At 40.8% G+C, this 16,898-nt stretch overlaps 1 protein-coding gene across 1 annotated transcript in view; it reads left to right on the forward strand.

Moving 5' to 3' along the window:
* The first annotated feature begins 10,282 nt into the window (after window positions 1-10,282).
* LOC124622141 (E3 ubiquitin-protein ligase UBR2) overlaps window positions 10,283-16,898 on the forward strand; it is a 30,089-nt gene continuing 23,473 nt past the window's right edge. Inside the window, exon 1 of the mRNA XM_047147772.1 lies at window positions 10,283-10,436. The gene's annotated coding sequence lies outside the window, so the exon portion shown is untranslated. The remainder of the gene's footprint in view (window positions 10,437-16,898) is intronic.

Genomic DNA, 16,898 nt, shown 5'->3' on the forward strand with positions numbered 1-16,898 from the left:
CATGCGGGAGGCCGGGTGGACGTACCGCCGAATTGCTCAACACGTGGGGCGTGAGGTCTCCACAGTACATCGATGTTGTCGCCAGTGGTCGGCGGAAGGTGCACGTGCCCGTCGACCTGGGACCGGACCGCAGCGACGCACGGATGCACGCCAAGACCGTAGGATCCTACGCAGTGCCGTAGGGGATCGCACCGCCACTTCCCAGCAAATTAGGGACACTGTTGCGCCTGGGGTATCGGCGAGGACCATTCGCAACCGTCTCCATGAAGCTGGGCTACGGTCCCGCACACCGTCAGGCCGTCTTCCGCTCACGCCCCAACATCGTGCAGCCCGCCTCCAGTGGTGTCGCGACAGGCGTGAATGGAAGGACGAATGGAGACGTGTCGTCTTCAGCGATGAGAGTCGCTTCTGCCTTGGTGCCAATGATGGTCGTATGCGTGTTTGGCGCCGTGCAGGTGAGCACCACAATCAGGTCTGCATACGACCGAGGCACAAAGGGCCAACACCCGGCATCATGGTGTGGGGAGCGATCTCCTACACTGGCCGTACACCACTGGTGATCATCGAGGGGACACTGAATAGTGCACGGTACATCCAAACCGTCATCGAACCCATCGTTCTACCATTCCTAGACCGGCAAGGGAACTTGCTGTTCCAACAGGACAATGCACGTCCGCATGTATCCTGTGCCACCCAACGTGCTCTAGAAGGTGTAAGTCAACTACCCTGGCCAGCAAGATCTCCGGATCTGTCCCCCATTGAGCATGTTTGGGACTGGATGAAGCGTCGTCTCACGCGGTCTGCACGTCCAGCACGAACGCTGGTCCAACTGAGGCGCCAGGTGGAAATGGCATGGCAAGCCGTTCCACAGGACTACATCCAGCATCTCTACGATCGTCTCCATGGGAGAATAGCAGCCTGCATTGCTGCGAAAGGTGGATATACACTGTACTAGTGCCGACATTGTGCATGCTCTGTTACCTGTGTCTATGTGCCTGTGGTTCTGTCAGTGTGATCATGTGATGTATCTGACCCCAGGAATGTGTCAATAAAGTTTCCCCTTCCTGGGACAATGAATTCACGGTGTTCTTATTTCAATTTCCAGGAGTGTATAAGTGCTGAACTGTCATTAAACTGAGTAACAGCATAAGTTCTGAACCGGCATTAAACTGAGTAACAGCAAACATTTATCAGAACACACTTAAAAATGATTTTATCCACAAGCAACAAAATTTTTCTTGTATCTGCCAAAGATTTTCTGGATAAAATTAAACTTTTGAAAACCACTGGAAAATTATGATAAAATCACTTGTAGCAACAGAATTTACACGAGTCAAAAACATTCGTAGGAATTTCTGAAGCACTAGTAATGTAAGTACTTTGGCACTTGTTACAAGAGTAGAATTTTATTACCAGTAAATTTGTTCACGTGCCATCTACATACATACTCCACAAGCCACCACACTACACTGCGGAGAGTACCTTGTACCACTACTAATTATTCCTTCTCCTGTCCACTCTCAAACTGAGTGAGGGGGGAAAAATGACTATCTATTGTATATACTTACATTTGAGCCTTGATTTGTCTTACCCAATTTTCATGAATCTTGTGCAAAATGTACATTGTCGGTAATATAATCATTCTGTGGTCAGCTGCAAATGCAGTTTCGCTAAATTTTCTCAATAGTGTTTTACAAAAAATACATCTTCCCTGCTGGGATTCCCATTTAAGTTCATCAAGCATTTGCAACATACTTACTTGTTGATTGAACCTTCTGTAAAGAATCTAGCAGCACCCACTGGAACCGCTTTGACGTCTTCCTTTAATATGACTTAGTGGGTAGTACTCAAGAATGAGTCGTATCAGTGTTCTGTATGTGATTTGCTCTCTAGATATTTAATTGACATGGCTCTGTCAAGCAGTATTGTATTTAAACATTTTCCTACTTCTCTGCATTGATTTCCATTTTCCCACACTTAGAGCAGCTGCCATGCATCACACCAAACAGAAATTCTAAGTTGTCATGTGTTGTCCTACATTCTCTTAACAACGACACTTTCTGGTACACATCAGTGTCATCAGCAAACAGTCACAGAATGCTGCTTGCTCTATTTGTCAGATTGTTCGTTTATATAGAGAACAAAAGTGGTCCTATCATACTTTCCCCGTGGCACCTAATGATATTCTTGTCTCTGATGAACACTTGCCTTCCAGTACAAGATACAGGGTTCTATTGCTTAAGAAGTCTTCAAGCCATTCATATAACTGAGAAACTATTACATATGCTCCGATCTTCAGTAATAGTTTGCTGTGGGGCCCCGTACCAAACACTTTCCACAAATCTAGGAATGTGGAGTCTGTTGTCCTTCATCTCCAGTTCACAGGATATTGTGTGAGAAAAGGGTGAGCTTAGTTTTACACAGATGAAGCTTTCTAAATCTGAGCTGATTTGTGGGCAGAAGTTTCACTGTCTCAAGAAAATTTATTATATTCAAACTAAGAATGTTCTCAGGAATTCTGCAACAGTCTGATGTTAAGGATATTGATAGTAATTTTGTGGGCCTTTTCATTTGCTCTACTTATATGCAGGAATCAACTGCATTCTTTTACTGTCACTTGGGACTTCACGCCGGGCAAGAGATTTGTGATAAATGTGAGCTAAGTACAAGGCCAATGCCGTGGAGTATTCTTTGTAAAACTAAATTGTGGGTCACATCCGTACCTGGAAAATTACTTGTTTTCGACTCTTTCAGTTGCTTCTCAGTGTCAGGGATGCCTTTTTCTATGTCCTCCATAGGGGAGTCTGTGTGACGGTCAATCCTAAAGTGTAGATGATTTTTGAAACTTGAAATTTAAACTTCATCTTACCTGTAGCTGCCTTCTAAGGGCACACAAGACTGGTCAAAGAGTGACTCAATAGAAGTCTTTGACCCACTTAGTAGGACCTGAATTTTCTCATCAAGATCTTTCACTGACTTTTATGACAGTGGAAACTGTATGCTTTGGGCATCGATATTTTTATGCGTTTGTGAATTTTTACTAACATTTGCTCATCAACATTTCCATGTTCTTTTTGAACCAAGAGTACAACAACCTCTGTTTCCTCAGCATTTTCTGAACTTTATTATTAAACTATGGGGTCATGACTGTCATGTTGTAAAGGATTCATCCTAACTGATAACTTGGTGGTAGTCATGCCAATGTAAAACACCGTACAGTTTTACATAACAGTTGGTACATGACATGTCATTTTGCAAGTGGCTCTCCCTTTGATAGTATATGTTTTTCCAGTTACAGAGCTGGTATAGATGGTGGTACGAGAATGCATAGGGCAAATCTTGCAGTAGAGACAGTCATAGAGTAGGGAGATGAATATGGAATGAGGATAGGGTCTGACAAGGACATTATGGTGATTTGGAGAGAGGTGAAAAGCTATTCTAGGTGTGTTGGGAAAAATCTCAGAAAGAATGGATCTCAGTTCCCAAAATGCAGCTATTTACTGTAACTTAAGAGACAGTAGAATTTTAGAAAGTGACAGCTTTTTTCTAATTTACTTGATTAAATTTAAGTGATGCAAGCATGAATACCATTAAGCAATATAGTGGTGGCTTATTGTTAATATAGTATACAGATTAAGCTTCTATGATTTGCTTGTGTCTCATTAATGTCTACCTTGACTTGGTTCACATCCCTGAAGATTCCCTTCGTGATAAGGCCTAGGGAACATGCTGAATGAATGAATGAAATGCTGGACAAATTGGATTTATCTGGGGATTATGTATTTAAAACACTCAGGGTACCAGGTCAAGAGAGATATGGTATTACAAGATAAGAGGAATACTAGCAATACTAGATATTTCAAATCAGATGTGACGAATGATGTTAACAGCTGTGAGACAAAAAAATTCAAGTACAGATAAATCTTAATACATATAAAATAATTTAATTGGATAGATAAAAAATCTACTCACCAGCGGCGGCAGAACACACACATAAAAGAAGGTTATAATTAGGCAAGCTGTTGGAGCCAGTGGCTCCTTCTTCAGGCAGAAGGGCTGATGGGGAAGGAAGAGGGGTGAAGGAAAAGGACTGTAGACATATAGGAAAAGGGGATAGATTTCGGGAAAGCCACCCAGAACTGCGGTGTCGGGGGAGACTTACCAGATGGGATGAGAAGGAAAGACTCCTCTCATCCTGTCCGGTACATCTCCTCTGACTGGTGTTCCTGGGTGATTTTCCCAAAATCTACCCCTTTTCCTAGACCTCTCCAGTCCTTTTCCTTCGCCCCTCTTCCTCCCCCTTCTGCCTGAAGGAGGAGCCACTGGCTCCGAAAGCTTGCCTAATTATAACATTCTTTTATGTGTGTGTTCTGCCACTGCTTGGTAAATAGATTTATTATCTATCCAATTAAACTAATAACCGGGAACTCCTCTCAGGCACCAGAATTGGACGAAATTTGGCACGCAAAGCCTTTGCCCCAAGAGGACTGACATATGGGGGTTCATAATATTCTAGTCTAATACTTACAGATATACAGACATGCAATGCTTTTTAAGCCCCTGCTATATATGCTGCACTGCATGACAGGTGTGTGGTGTGGGAATTGTTTTGGCTTACATTATTGACATGTTCTGCACGGTAGCCTATACATCAGGGACAAGAAACAGTTTTCAAGCCCCAGGCTACCAGGCACAGCAGGTGTGTTATGTCAGAGTAGTGTCAAGCTGCTTTGCATGGCAGCCTTGACATCATGGCACAAAAAGGGTTCCCAAGCCCTTGACATATTTTCTGTACTGCTCCAGAGCACGTCGTGGAAGTAGTACCAGTCTGCTTTATTGACGTCTTTTGCAGGGGCTACACATGACGGTGGTCATGCCTGGAGGAAGGTCGAGGAGATGTAGAGAGAGAAGGGGTGCAGGAGAGGATGGAGAGGGAGAGAGGGGAGCAGGAAGGGATTGCTGAGGTAAGGGGCAAGAGGTGACGTAAAGATAGAGAGGGAGGGGGAGGTCAAAATGGAGAGAGAGAGAGAGAGAGGTGGTGGAGAAGATGGGAGGGAAGAGGAGATGGGCTGATACGTGGGAGGAGGAGATGGACAGATTGGGGTGAGAGGACGTGATGGGCAGAGAGGAGGGAGGATGAAATGGACCAACAGATATGCACATTACATGTGATATACACGTACGCAGGGGAAGCTGTGGGGAAAAGGCTAGTGAAAAACTAAATGCAATAAAGAAAATACGAGAAGTTTCAAATGATACAGGAAAGTTAGATGAAAATCTTGAATACAGACACTGGAAGAACACTACACTGTAAAAAATGGACAAAACAGAAATGAATGTGAAGCAGTGGGAACATAATGTTAGGAGAGATCTGAATAAGTCAAGGCCAAGAGGGTGCCAGCAGGAAAAATACAAATTACAACTTCAGTGAAGCAAACAACAAGGTCCCAGCTATTATGAGTAGACCATGTTGTATGATAGTGTCTGGGTATTGCTAATGTAGCCACTACCTTTGACCTAAATTTTTATTTTTAGCTTTTCAATGACCACAGTCTCTGGCAGCTGAAACCAGAGTCTGGCTTCAGCTACCAGAGACTATGGTCATGTGTGCTTGAGTTCCAGTTCCGTTTGTGTTTGAATTTTGTCTATTTTCAACAAAGGCATGTTGGTTGAAACCTCACTTTCTGACAGTCTTTTGTTGTGCCTATCGGCGACTCAGTATCTCCTCTTTTCAGTATATTTCATGTCTACCTTTAACAGTCTCCAATTGAGTTTCTTCAGCATCTCTGTGACACTCTCCCATGGGTCAAACAAACCTGTTACCATTCATGCCACCCTTCTCTGTATACAATCAATATGCCCTGCTAGTCCTATTTGGTATGGGTCCCACACACTTGAGCAATATTCTAGGACTGGTCACACAAGTGATTTGTAAGTAACGGTCATCTTTGGCTGCACTACTACTTTCTTTAAGCATAATCTTTGAACCCACATTTTATTCCATGTAGAAGTAAATATAGGCCTAAGAGGTGCAATCACAAGACAACAATGCGCCTTTCTTGGTGCTCCCTAGGTAAGGTAGGGCCAAGGAATATCTGGGTTTAACATCTCAGTGATGACTAAGCCATTAAAGACAGAGTGCAAGTGTGGAATGGACAAGTATGGGAAGGGAACTGATCATTCTTTTTGCAAGGGAACCACACCAGTATTTACCTTAAGCAATTTAAGATAATTTCATTCACCATATTTAATGTTTCAGGAAGCCTGCAACTGTGTCATTCACGATTTAAATAATGAAAACTGCACCAATTATTTTTTTTTTTTTTTTTTGCTTGCTTAACACAACACATTTTGAGAATTTATTCTCATTTTCATGTATATTTGTTTACATGAATATTTTTGGTGATTTTGTATATGTGACTTTCTGCCTCTATTGCATCTTTTTTAGGTTATATTACAATCAGAAAATTGGACAAAATGAATCTTTGAGTGCTTTTACATGGTAATGTTAGAAATCATTCTGTATAACGAAGGAGGCACAATACCTGTAAGTAGACAAGCAAAAATACCATTTCTAAAATTATCATTTAAAAACACATGAAGATGCATTTTGCAGGATAATCTCAAAAAGATTCAAGAGAGGCAGAAAATCACACATGCAAGCATTACCAAAAATATTTATATGCACAAATGCACTTGAAAATGATAATAAATTCTTAAAACGTGTTGTGCTAACCCTGAAAACAATAAGAAACAAGTGCAGTTTTCATTATTTAAATCACGTTAAGATAACCAAGGTAAGCCTATATTTGGATGGCTAGGCAGGAATTTTAATCCTGCTCCTCCTGAATGCGAATCCAGTGTCTTAACCATTACGCCCCCTTGTTTCGTGTAGTATATTCCAAGTCCTGGAACAAATGATCCTGGAAGCCAGATTGATGTAAAACAATAATCATTACATCCAAAGAAAATGCAATTCTATTAGGTACCAAGGTACTCTAGAGTAGGTGGAAATGTTTACAGTGAAGAAGCATTAAAGGGGGCTCCCAGAAGACATTGTTGCACAAAATTCCTCTTTGCAAATGATGCTACATCACTGTCAAATAGGCAGAAATATGTCACTGGTAGAATGACTGCATGACAAGTAAAGAAAACCACAATACTTGACTGAATTCATCTACATAGTCAGATAGTATAAGTTGAATTTTATTTCCACTGTCCACGTAGTTTGGCTACTTGTTTTCATAACACGCCACATATTTTTATTTGAAATAAAACACTATAGTAATCCTTATATTTGTTTTATCATACATTTTAGGTAGCAGCAAAGAAATGTGGTTTGTTTTAAAGTTATGTGAAAATGGCAGGAAGGGAAGTATAGGGTCTTGTGTCCCATCAGTGATGACAATGTGAGAGATAAAGTACAAGCTCACATTAGAATTGGATGAGGAAGGAAATCTCCTACATCCTTTTCAAAGGACTCACCATTTTACTGCCTAAATTATTTAAGGTAACCATCAAAACCTAAATCTATCCACCTGGATAGCTACATGTGTTAGCAGATCACTTCTGGGATTCAGGCAGGCCACCGGCCTCGAATTGAATCTGCCCGGCAGATTAACGACGAGGGCCGGGGTGCTGTCCAGCCTGAATGTGGTTTTTGATGGTTTTCTGCATCTGACTAGATGAATACTGATCTGATATCCTGCCATGCTAAACAAGTTTGGACCCACTTGTCACAGCTGTGTTAAATGTAAGGCCCCACACATCTGTCAGTGACCATACAAACAGTGTAGCCCGTTCCTGAGTGTGCAAGGCTGTGTATTGAATTAAAAAAATGTCTCCAAAAAGCATGAGGCACAAACAGGTGAGGCTGATTTGTGGAGACATCACACTCCTATAAGTTCTTGAAGCCCTCTAAAGGAAGCTGTTTTAGTTCCGGTCCAGTACCTAGCCTGCTTATAAGTTCTCGTAAGTGGGCATCTGTGGCTTATCTCCCCACCAGTAGTTTATAGTTGAGGTCACTAGGTATTGCACTGACTCTAGAAAAATAACCTGCCACTAGACTGTCTGCACCTGTGATGTGGCAAAGCTCTATTGTGAACTGGATGATAAATTCCAGTAGCCAGAACTTCTTAGGTGAAAAGGATTTGTGTGGTGTGGTAAGTACAAATGAAATAGGTTTGTGGCCTGTAAACATGATGAAGTGTCTAAAGAGTTTAATAGCCTCATGAATGGGTAACAGTTTCCAGTCATACACACTCCAGTTTACCTGAGAGGATGTCAGCTTCCAAGAGAAAAATCAGAGTGGCTGGCACGAACCACGTATCTGTAGCCAGCTGGCTGATGTCCATTATGATAGTGATAGGGGCAGATTACTTTTATGCCACACTATGATTCTTTGGCGTTTAGATGGGGGGTGTGAGGCCTTGAGCCACTGGAATCGGTGTCAGCCATTGTGGTATCCAGTGCAGCGATGCAGTGAGCATCACTAGGTTATACTGTGCTGAATGACAGAATATAATGGAAGGCATGAGTGATTCATTTTGCTCAGACATCCTTTAATAGTTTCAGAACAATACAGATGTGCGCCCAGTGCAAGGATACATAAGGATGCAAAAAATCATTGCCAAGGATAGGTTCCATGTCAGCTAGCAAGAAAGTCCCCTGCAAATATCTCTTGAAACATAGATCCACAATGACAATCCACTCCCCAAAAGTAGGAATTTTGGAGCTATTAACACATGTAGGCCAAGTGGCCAAGTGTTGGCCAGAGATTGGTTGTCTTTTGTTTTCTGATTAATTGTGTTGCCACAAATCCCAACATGAAAAGGCTTCAGGGATGTGAATTAATCAGGCAAAAGCAACCACTGCAAGCTACTTCTCTAAAGCATACCAAGAACAAATTACAGTCAGTGCTAATTTACTCAAACTGAAAATTATGGTAATTAATTCTAGATTACATTATATATATGTATATTAGGAGAAAAAAAGCTATTTTTAAAGAAGCCACTACTCGTTCTCCTATACTACTTGACTTCTGTTTTTATCTAATAATTCATATGAAACATTTACATAACTTTACACAGGCAATTATCAGCTGCCTCTAGCAAAGTAAGGATTATCTTTTTACTACATATAGCCTGCTTGGGCATTTTCAATTTTTTGCCTGATATTCACTGGCAACCATTTCTACACTTTAGCATCAGAATAAAACTCATTCTGAACCCTAAAAAGGGACACACTGTTGGTATGGAAATTGTTTCTATATGTAATATTGTGGTTGTGAATTGCTGGATTCATCATAAATTTTCTCTTGTTATTTACCACAAATACTATTATGGAACATATGTATTGGTAGGGAAGTGTAAGAATCCCTTGGTCCCTGATGGGGCTACTTCAATATGTTTGGCTATAACCTTTATAAAATATTTTTATTGCACTCTTCTGTAGAATAAATATTTTTTTCGTCTTAGTTGCTCTTCCCCTGGAGAATATGTCAAAGGTCAAAACTAAGTGAAGTATGTCAGCAATCCTGCCTGCTGATCAAACAGAGTGTAAAGTAGGGAGAACTCAGTTGCTTGCTTCAGGTATTCACATGCTTGTGCCATCTCAGTTTATTATCCATAAGCCCAGGAACTTAAAATATGGAGCGTCATCCAGTAAATTACCATTGCTATTTACTTAGCTACTCGGGAATCAATTTTATTTGCTTGGAATTGCAGAGCATTGTGTTCGCTTATTGTTTCTCTCTCCGCTGTCACAACATATGAAAGTATAATGTGATACCTTTATACCCTACATATCTATCACTCCATCTAAATTCACAACAGAGACTGCGTATTCTTCGCTGTTTTACTGTCGTTACTAGTTAGTTAGTATGTTCAGGCACACCAACATCAGCACTATTACGCGAATGCACCGTAATGTGAAACATTGAAGCAGCTAAATACGACTTATCATAACTACGACAAAAAATGCAAAAAGCGAAAACAACATCGTCGTTATACTTTTTAAATTTTAATCCTGCGATATAGTTTCTTTTTTACGATTGTTAACTAGGAGTCCAATGTTTTGGTAAGCAATAATTCTTTGTTCTTAGCGAAAATAAATATTTAAATAGAGATTACAGTGTAACTACTGATTGTTAAATGTAACATGTGTAAATTCGCCGTCATTAAACACGAATATGTCAAGGTTCAAGGGACGACCATGAGAAATTTATATTTAGTCACACTGACATCGCTTGTTTTTTAACCGCAGATTGCTTCCATGTCAGCTGAAGAGTTAGCAAATGTCAACTCATACTCTTTTGTGCGTCGTTCATAAGAAAACATGTACTATCATAATTTTTGACGGAGTAAATAAATAAGTGGCAGTCAGTATCAAGAATATTTATTACAGTTTGATGTTGATGATTTAACTAGACAGACTGGGTAAGTAAAAAACGAATACAGCGTAGCTGAAACTTATTCGTCAGTTGAGTGTTTATTTATAATTTGATTCTAATAACGACATTAATTGCTATTGAAATTGCGTATTGATTTAATGTCAACACTTTATCACAGTGGATGTTGTATTTGTGAATTTCGGATAACGCGCTAGTTAATTATGGCATATGTTGAACTGACTGCCGTTGATTGCAAAGAAAGTAAAAGTCGCGTTGACAATTATTTAATGTGTAATCTGTGTTCTGATAGTTATTAAGATTCCTCTGTTTACAAAATAAAGAGCAATGCAGATGAGAGGTCACTCACTCGCGTTGGCAGAGTGACATATCAAAAACTTAATACGTATGGGAGGAATGGGGCATATTTTGTGATAAAAAATGTACATCTTTTTACTGTCATCTCGTGTACGTTAAGTAGTTATAAACGTCGCTGTTAGTAAACACAATTAAATCGTTTGCCCTGCTTGATTTTTCATGCAGACTGCTTTTATCAGGTAAACAGCCTTATGAGGAAAAATATCTTAATTTGCAGTACGTTTCTCACTCGTTGCAAAATAGTTTGGCATGACCAATTACATATAATTTGTACTTGCTGAAGATCAGAAATACTCAAGTTGGTTCATTCAGACATATATATTTAAGGTTTTTGTTACGTCTGATATGCTGCTTTGACTGTATTTAAATCCGCTGAAAACCAGTGTCATGCTCAAAGATAAAACACTTAGAGATGTGTATCATTTGTATCTAAGATTTGATTGCTGTAATTATTGTGTGGTTCCATTTGACCATCTCAAGTATGGTGTACTTGTTTTGTAATATATGGAAAGTCGGCTTACTCTAATGTAACAATTAGCTTGTATTTATTTGTATGTTTATATTATAGTGACTAAGGCACATATAGGAAGAAAGCACACACACACACACACACACACACACACACACACACACACACACACACACACACACACACAGTGGTTTTAATCTTATATTATTTGATGCACTGTTTCCACTTCCTTGTATTCCATGCTGTAAGCATGGATCAAAAAGGCCGTTTTGTTTGTGTGCTCTCCCTTTTCTAGAAAGTGTTGAACCAGGCAATACCACACATCTGCTTTGATCCATAATGTCAAAATGGTGCACATAAACTACTCACAAAAATTCAGTATCAATAAAATAAGTGCTATAATAAGAATTATAGTTATTCTCATGATATCACATTTGTCACCATATTATCTAACCTAGACACTGGTCGGTGCTACAGATCAGTGTGTCACCGCAACCTACATTCCAAAAAAAAAAAATTAATATAAAAGACAAAATAGCATTGTCATTTTTTGTTTCTCTCTCTGAATGTATATTACGTGACACACCACACCATCATTAAGACATGGGTCAAAGCCGACATCTGACATCAGTAGGTGTAATTTAGCTCTACATACTACTGTATGCACAGCAGAGGGTACCTCCATTGCACCGTTCATTAGGGCTTCTTCCTGTTCCATTCACATATAGAATGTAGGGAGAATTACTATCGCAACACCTCTGTGCGTGCTGTAATTAGTCTACTCTAGTATTTGCAACCTCTATGAGCGCAATATGTAGTGGGTTGTCGTATATTCCTAGATTGCTCATTTTAAGCTTCTTCCGTACACATAAGTAGACTTTCATGTAATAGCTTGCGTGTGTTGTTAAGTATCTATCAATTCAGGTTTTTCAGCATTTACGTCAGGCTCCCTCATATGTCAATGAAACCTGTGATCATTGGTGCTGCCTTTTTCCTCCTTTATGTTTATTATCCATGGTTAGTCTCATTTGGTATTCATTACAAACCCAAGAGCAATAATGTAGGATGGCTCGCACATTTGTTTTGTTAGTAACCCTCTTGGTAGAATGCTTGCATTTTCTTACTATCCAACCCATGAAGTGAAGTCTTTCACCTACTTTAAATATGATTGAGCTTAAATGATCATTGCATTTCATGTCTGTACAAATTATTACTCACAGATATTTATATGAATTGGCTGAATTCCAGTTGTTGTTGTTGTGGTTTTCAGTCTGAAGAATGGCTTGATGCAGCTCTTCATGCTGCTATATCCTATGCAAGCCTCTTCATCTCTGAGTAACTACTGTAATCTACAACCTTCTGAATCTGCTTACTGAATTTCTCTTGGTCTGCCTCTAAGTCCCCCTCCCCCACACGCTTCCCTACAGTACTAAATTGCTCATCCCTTGATGTCTCAGAATGTGTCATACCAACCGATCCCTTCTTCTAGTAAGGCTGTGCCACAAATTTCTTTTTTCTCCAATTTTGTTCACTACCTCCTCATTTGTTACATGATCTACCCATCTAATCTTCACCATTCTTTTGTAGCACCACATTCCAAAGCTTCTATTCTCTTCTTCTCTTAACTGTTTATCATTTGTGTTTCACTTCCATACATGACTATACTCAATACAAATACTTTCAAGAAAGACTTCCTGACACTTAAATCTGTACTCAATGTTGACAAATTTCTCTTCTTCAGAAACACCCTTCTTGCCAGTTGTAACTCATAGATGTTTGTCATTTTACTGGATGTAATTATACATAAAGTGTGGTGCATAGAAACACTCAACATTTACATTAGCTTTCGAGCTCTTGCTCTTCCTTAAGCAAAAGTACACACATTCACACATCCCTGCGACCACAGCAAGACTGACTTGATTGTCAATTATTGAAGGCAGTTACCTGGGTAGATGGAGGTGGAAGGAAAGGGGTGGGGAAGGAAGCACAAGGTGAGGAGGGGGTAGTGGGATGGTGAGAGACAGGTATTTTGACTGGTGAAACAGTGGCTGACAACAAGAAGAAAAGAATTCAAAAAGTAGACCATGTAAGACGTAGAAGGAGTGGGGGGAGGAAGGAGACTTGCTGGGAGGTGAAGAGGGAGAATGGAAGAATAGAAGGGTGGAAAGGTGGTGGTGGGGATCTTACCAGGCAGGCTTAAAATTTTATTGAAGTTCTAATGGGTGAGCTCAGAACAGAGTAAGTTAGTGCTGGCCTGCTGTGTCAGTCGTTACGTCAACACAGCATACCACTGATGCAACAGACCTTGGAACAGCGCAGACAGAAACGCAAACACCGCTGTGTAACTTAACAAGGCACTGTGTGGTAACACCGTGTAACTTCGCTAACTGAACACCACTATAAAAACAGAACGAACTGAGCTCAGTGACCCAGAAGCATTATTGAAATTACCAGTGATACATGGAGTACTGACAGGTCCGATAAATGGGGACAAATGTGGGGACTAGTGTAGCAGGGGATACAACCCGTCGGCTTTGGACAATGACGTCACAAGTCGCCAAATGAGAAGCGATTCTTCTTAGTGTTGTAGCTTCCTTCAGTAGCTGATAAGTGTCTTTTGGCTTTTTAAAAAAAAATCTCACAAGATAGAATAAACAGATCCACTTTATTAAGCAATCAGTAAAAAAACGAAACTGAAACATAACAGCAAAAGCGAAAATGGTAGACTGCTCTCTGGCGACTTGTGACGTCATTGTCCAAAGCCGACGGGTTGTATCCCCTGCTACACTAGACCCCAAATGTGTTCATACAACCAGAGCCACTAAGTCACAGACACATGCTTAACGTGTTAAATAGAGAAGCTTTTGGAGCTCATGAACACATTATGTCATACTGTCATTCTGTCTGTGTTGCTAAAACCAGAGAGCATGACAGTCTTTTTGAGTTTTAGTAAAACCACTAAATGCTGATCGATGGCAATCCTGATACTTGCATGCTGACTTCAAACACCGAGGGGCAGCCAACTGATGCGTACCAGCTGTTGTGTGCCGCTGCTGTCTAATAGGACATCACGGATGGGAAGACCGGTGAGCAGCCACTGCTCCTCCACCATTGGATCTTAGCGGATGATGTGCAAGAGCAGACATCTTTGCACCATCCATGTGAGATGTGTCAACACAGCTTCCTGACCAACTTGGGAGCATCTGCTGCAGTCTGTGGTGGATAACTGGGGTCTAGTCCTCATAACAATGGGCATCCTGGATCACAATTGGCAATCTCCACCTGAGCACACGACAGGCTGTCTTCGAGGGCGTTAAGGTGATAGCTGCCCTGGGTCATTGCAGTACATCTGGGTGGGACACACCTTCCATGTTCTGCTACCATCGCCAGCACAGCATGTGATCATGGCACTGAACTGTGGTGGCAACACAACAACTTGTTGACAAGGCATTAGCATTCCATCATGGCATGTGCACCTGCCACTCTGAAGACATTTATATCTTTATAAACTCTGCTCCATGAAAAATTGCTATTTGAGGTAACAATGTATCACTGATGCCTCCAGACATGCATTGGACATTCACCCTCACTCGTCATCTGACTTTGTGATCACGACATACCACTGCCGTGTGTCGCAACAACTAGTATCTAAAATGGTCCTCTCGTGTACTGATATTCTGGAACTGGTGTCAGAATTGGCTGTCACCTCAGCACTTCAGTGGTAGTGGAGCTACATCTACAGCACCATTTAGCAGTACCAGTGCAGTGTGTTATGATGAGTGGTATTTTTCTTCGTTTGAAGGCCTTTGGAGTTTGTTTCTGTGTTTTTGCTTTTGTCCATATCAGTTCGCAGAAACATCAGTAGCACACTGTTAAATCAGAAAAGCCTGTTGATCTGCCAGTGTTTAAAGGAAGTGTTGGGAAACTTATTTAAGTTCTGTAACCTTTGTGGGCAGATGCTACCATGTACAATGGCTGTGTTGTTTACGTGTGATGCTTGTAAGGGATTTGGACATATGCTTAAAAGGTTGTTTTGAATCTCATTGGGTGGTGATATGTTGGAAAGATTTGTGAGTTGTTATTGTTCGTGTTGGTGGTACAGTTTTTCTGTTTTGTTGTTTTTGCTGTAATCATCAGAAGAAAATTACACAAGTGCCAGACACAATTCTGTTACCAACGATGAGACTATTGCAGCTTTGATGGAGCAGGTAAGGTATTTTCAGGGTTGAATATCCAGCAACAGCAGGGAAAGGCATAATCATGTTGGCAGGTAGAAGCTTTACGAGCTGCAGTTCAGCAGTTAGTCAGGGTCTGAGGAAGCAAAAACAATAGACCCCTTCTTTTGATCCTTCGGCAGCTTCATTAACAACACGTTTCAGTGAGTGGTTGGTCAAATGAGATTACTCTCCATGTAGTAATTTATGATTGGCAGCCAAAGAAAAGACATACATATTATAACACAAAGTTCTCAGTAAGGCAGAGACATTCCAGCATTAGCTGGTGGTTACAGGGATGTTATCAAAAGCAGAAAAGCACAATGTTTATCCAGGAAAAATTAAGTACATTAGCACAGAAACGTAAGGTGGTGTAGAAACAGTTTGGGATAGGATCCTGAGCATTAGTGTGCAAACATAACACCTGACACAAAGTTTTGGAGGCAGAGTCGTGCTGTGGGAAGCAGAAAATAGAGCATTGGACATTTCTCTAAATGGTATCCCAGCAGAGATGTCATGTAGAGTGATAATGGAAAATCCTGGGTATCTAATTGTGGCTCTTAGTGCTGCAATGCAACTAGAGGGAGTTCACATTGCGACTAGAACGCATATTGACCATGACGTTTTTTCTGTAGAAGTGAAATATTATAAGTGGACATAAAGGTCACATGTTGAAGCAGTCTCGGCCACCTGAATACTTTAAGTGCACAGGATTATGGGAAGAATAGGAAGGAAAAGCAGCGGCAACAGAAGCAGCTGTTAAATACTTCTACCATCGGAAAGGATTCCCAATAGGCCAGGACATTGCACAAATAGGTGTGCAGATGGAATGCTGCTTGTCAGGCTGTGTAAAAGGCAAGGGACATAAATTTTTGGTGGACACAGACATGCACATGTTAGTTGTCGGTCAGGATCTTGTAAGCAAGAGGAGACAAGATCCTCCACACTACAAATTGCGTGGAGTGGCTCATAACACTGTAGAGTCATAGGGTATGATGCAGCTCAGGGTTAGTATTGGAACTAGGGACTTCCAGGAATATATGGTTACCATACATAGGTGAAGGGTAATTTAGCAATTCTTGGGCTAGATTGTCTCAGCAGACATCATGCCAAAACTGATCTTTCGCAGTATATAGTGGAACTCGGTGTGACTTTGTTTTTGTTGGGGGATACAGCTGCAAATGAGGCAATGTTACTAGGTGCACCCCCTTGTGAAGGTGTTGCTGACTAAACTGTGAACACGTGTCTAACTTTGGTTCTCATGGTTAAAGTACCAGCAGGCATGGTGAAGTTAACGTGGGTTTCTGTTGATACTGATTTGCCACGGGAAGCAATACTTGTGGTAGAGCCACTAAAGGACAATCAAAAGTCAGATAAAATATATTGCTTGGTATGAGTTTATGGTTCCTGTAAGCCTGGATAACTTCGATGTGGGGACTTGGTTAATCTG

The sequence above is a fragment of the Schistocerca americana genome, chromosome 7, assembly GCF_021461395.2.
Source record: "Schistocerca americana isolate TAMUIC-IGC-003095 chromosome 7, iqSchAmer2.1, whole genome shotgun sequence".
NCBI classification, from domain to species: Eukaryota; Metazoa; Arthropoda; class Insecta; order Orthoptera; family Acrididae; genus Schistocerca; species Schistocerca americana.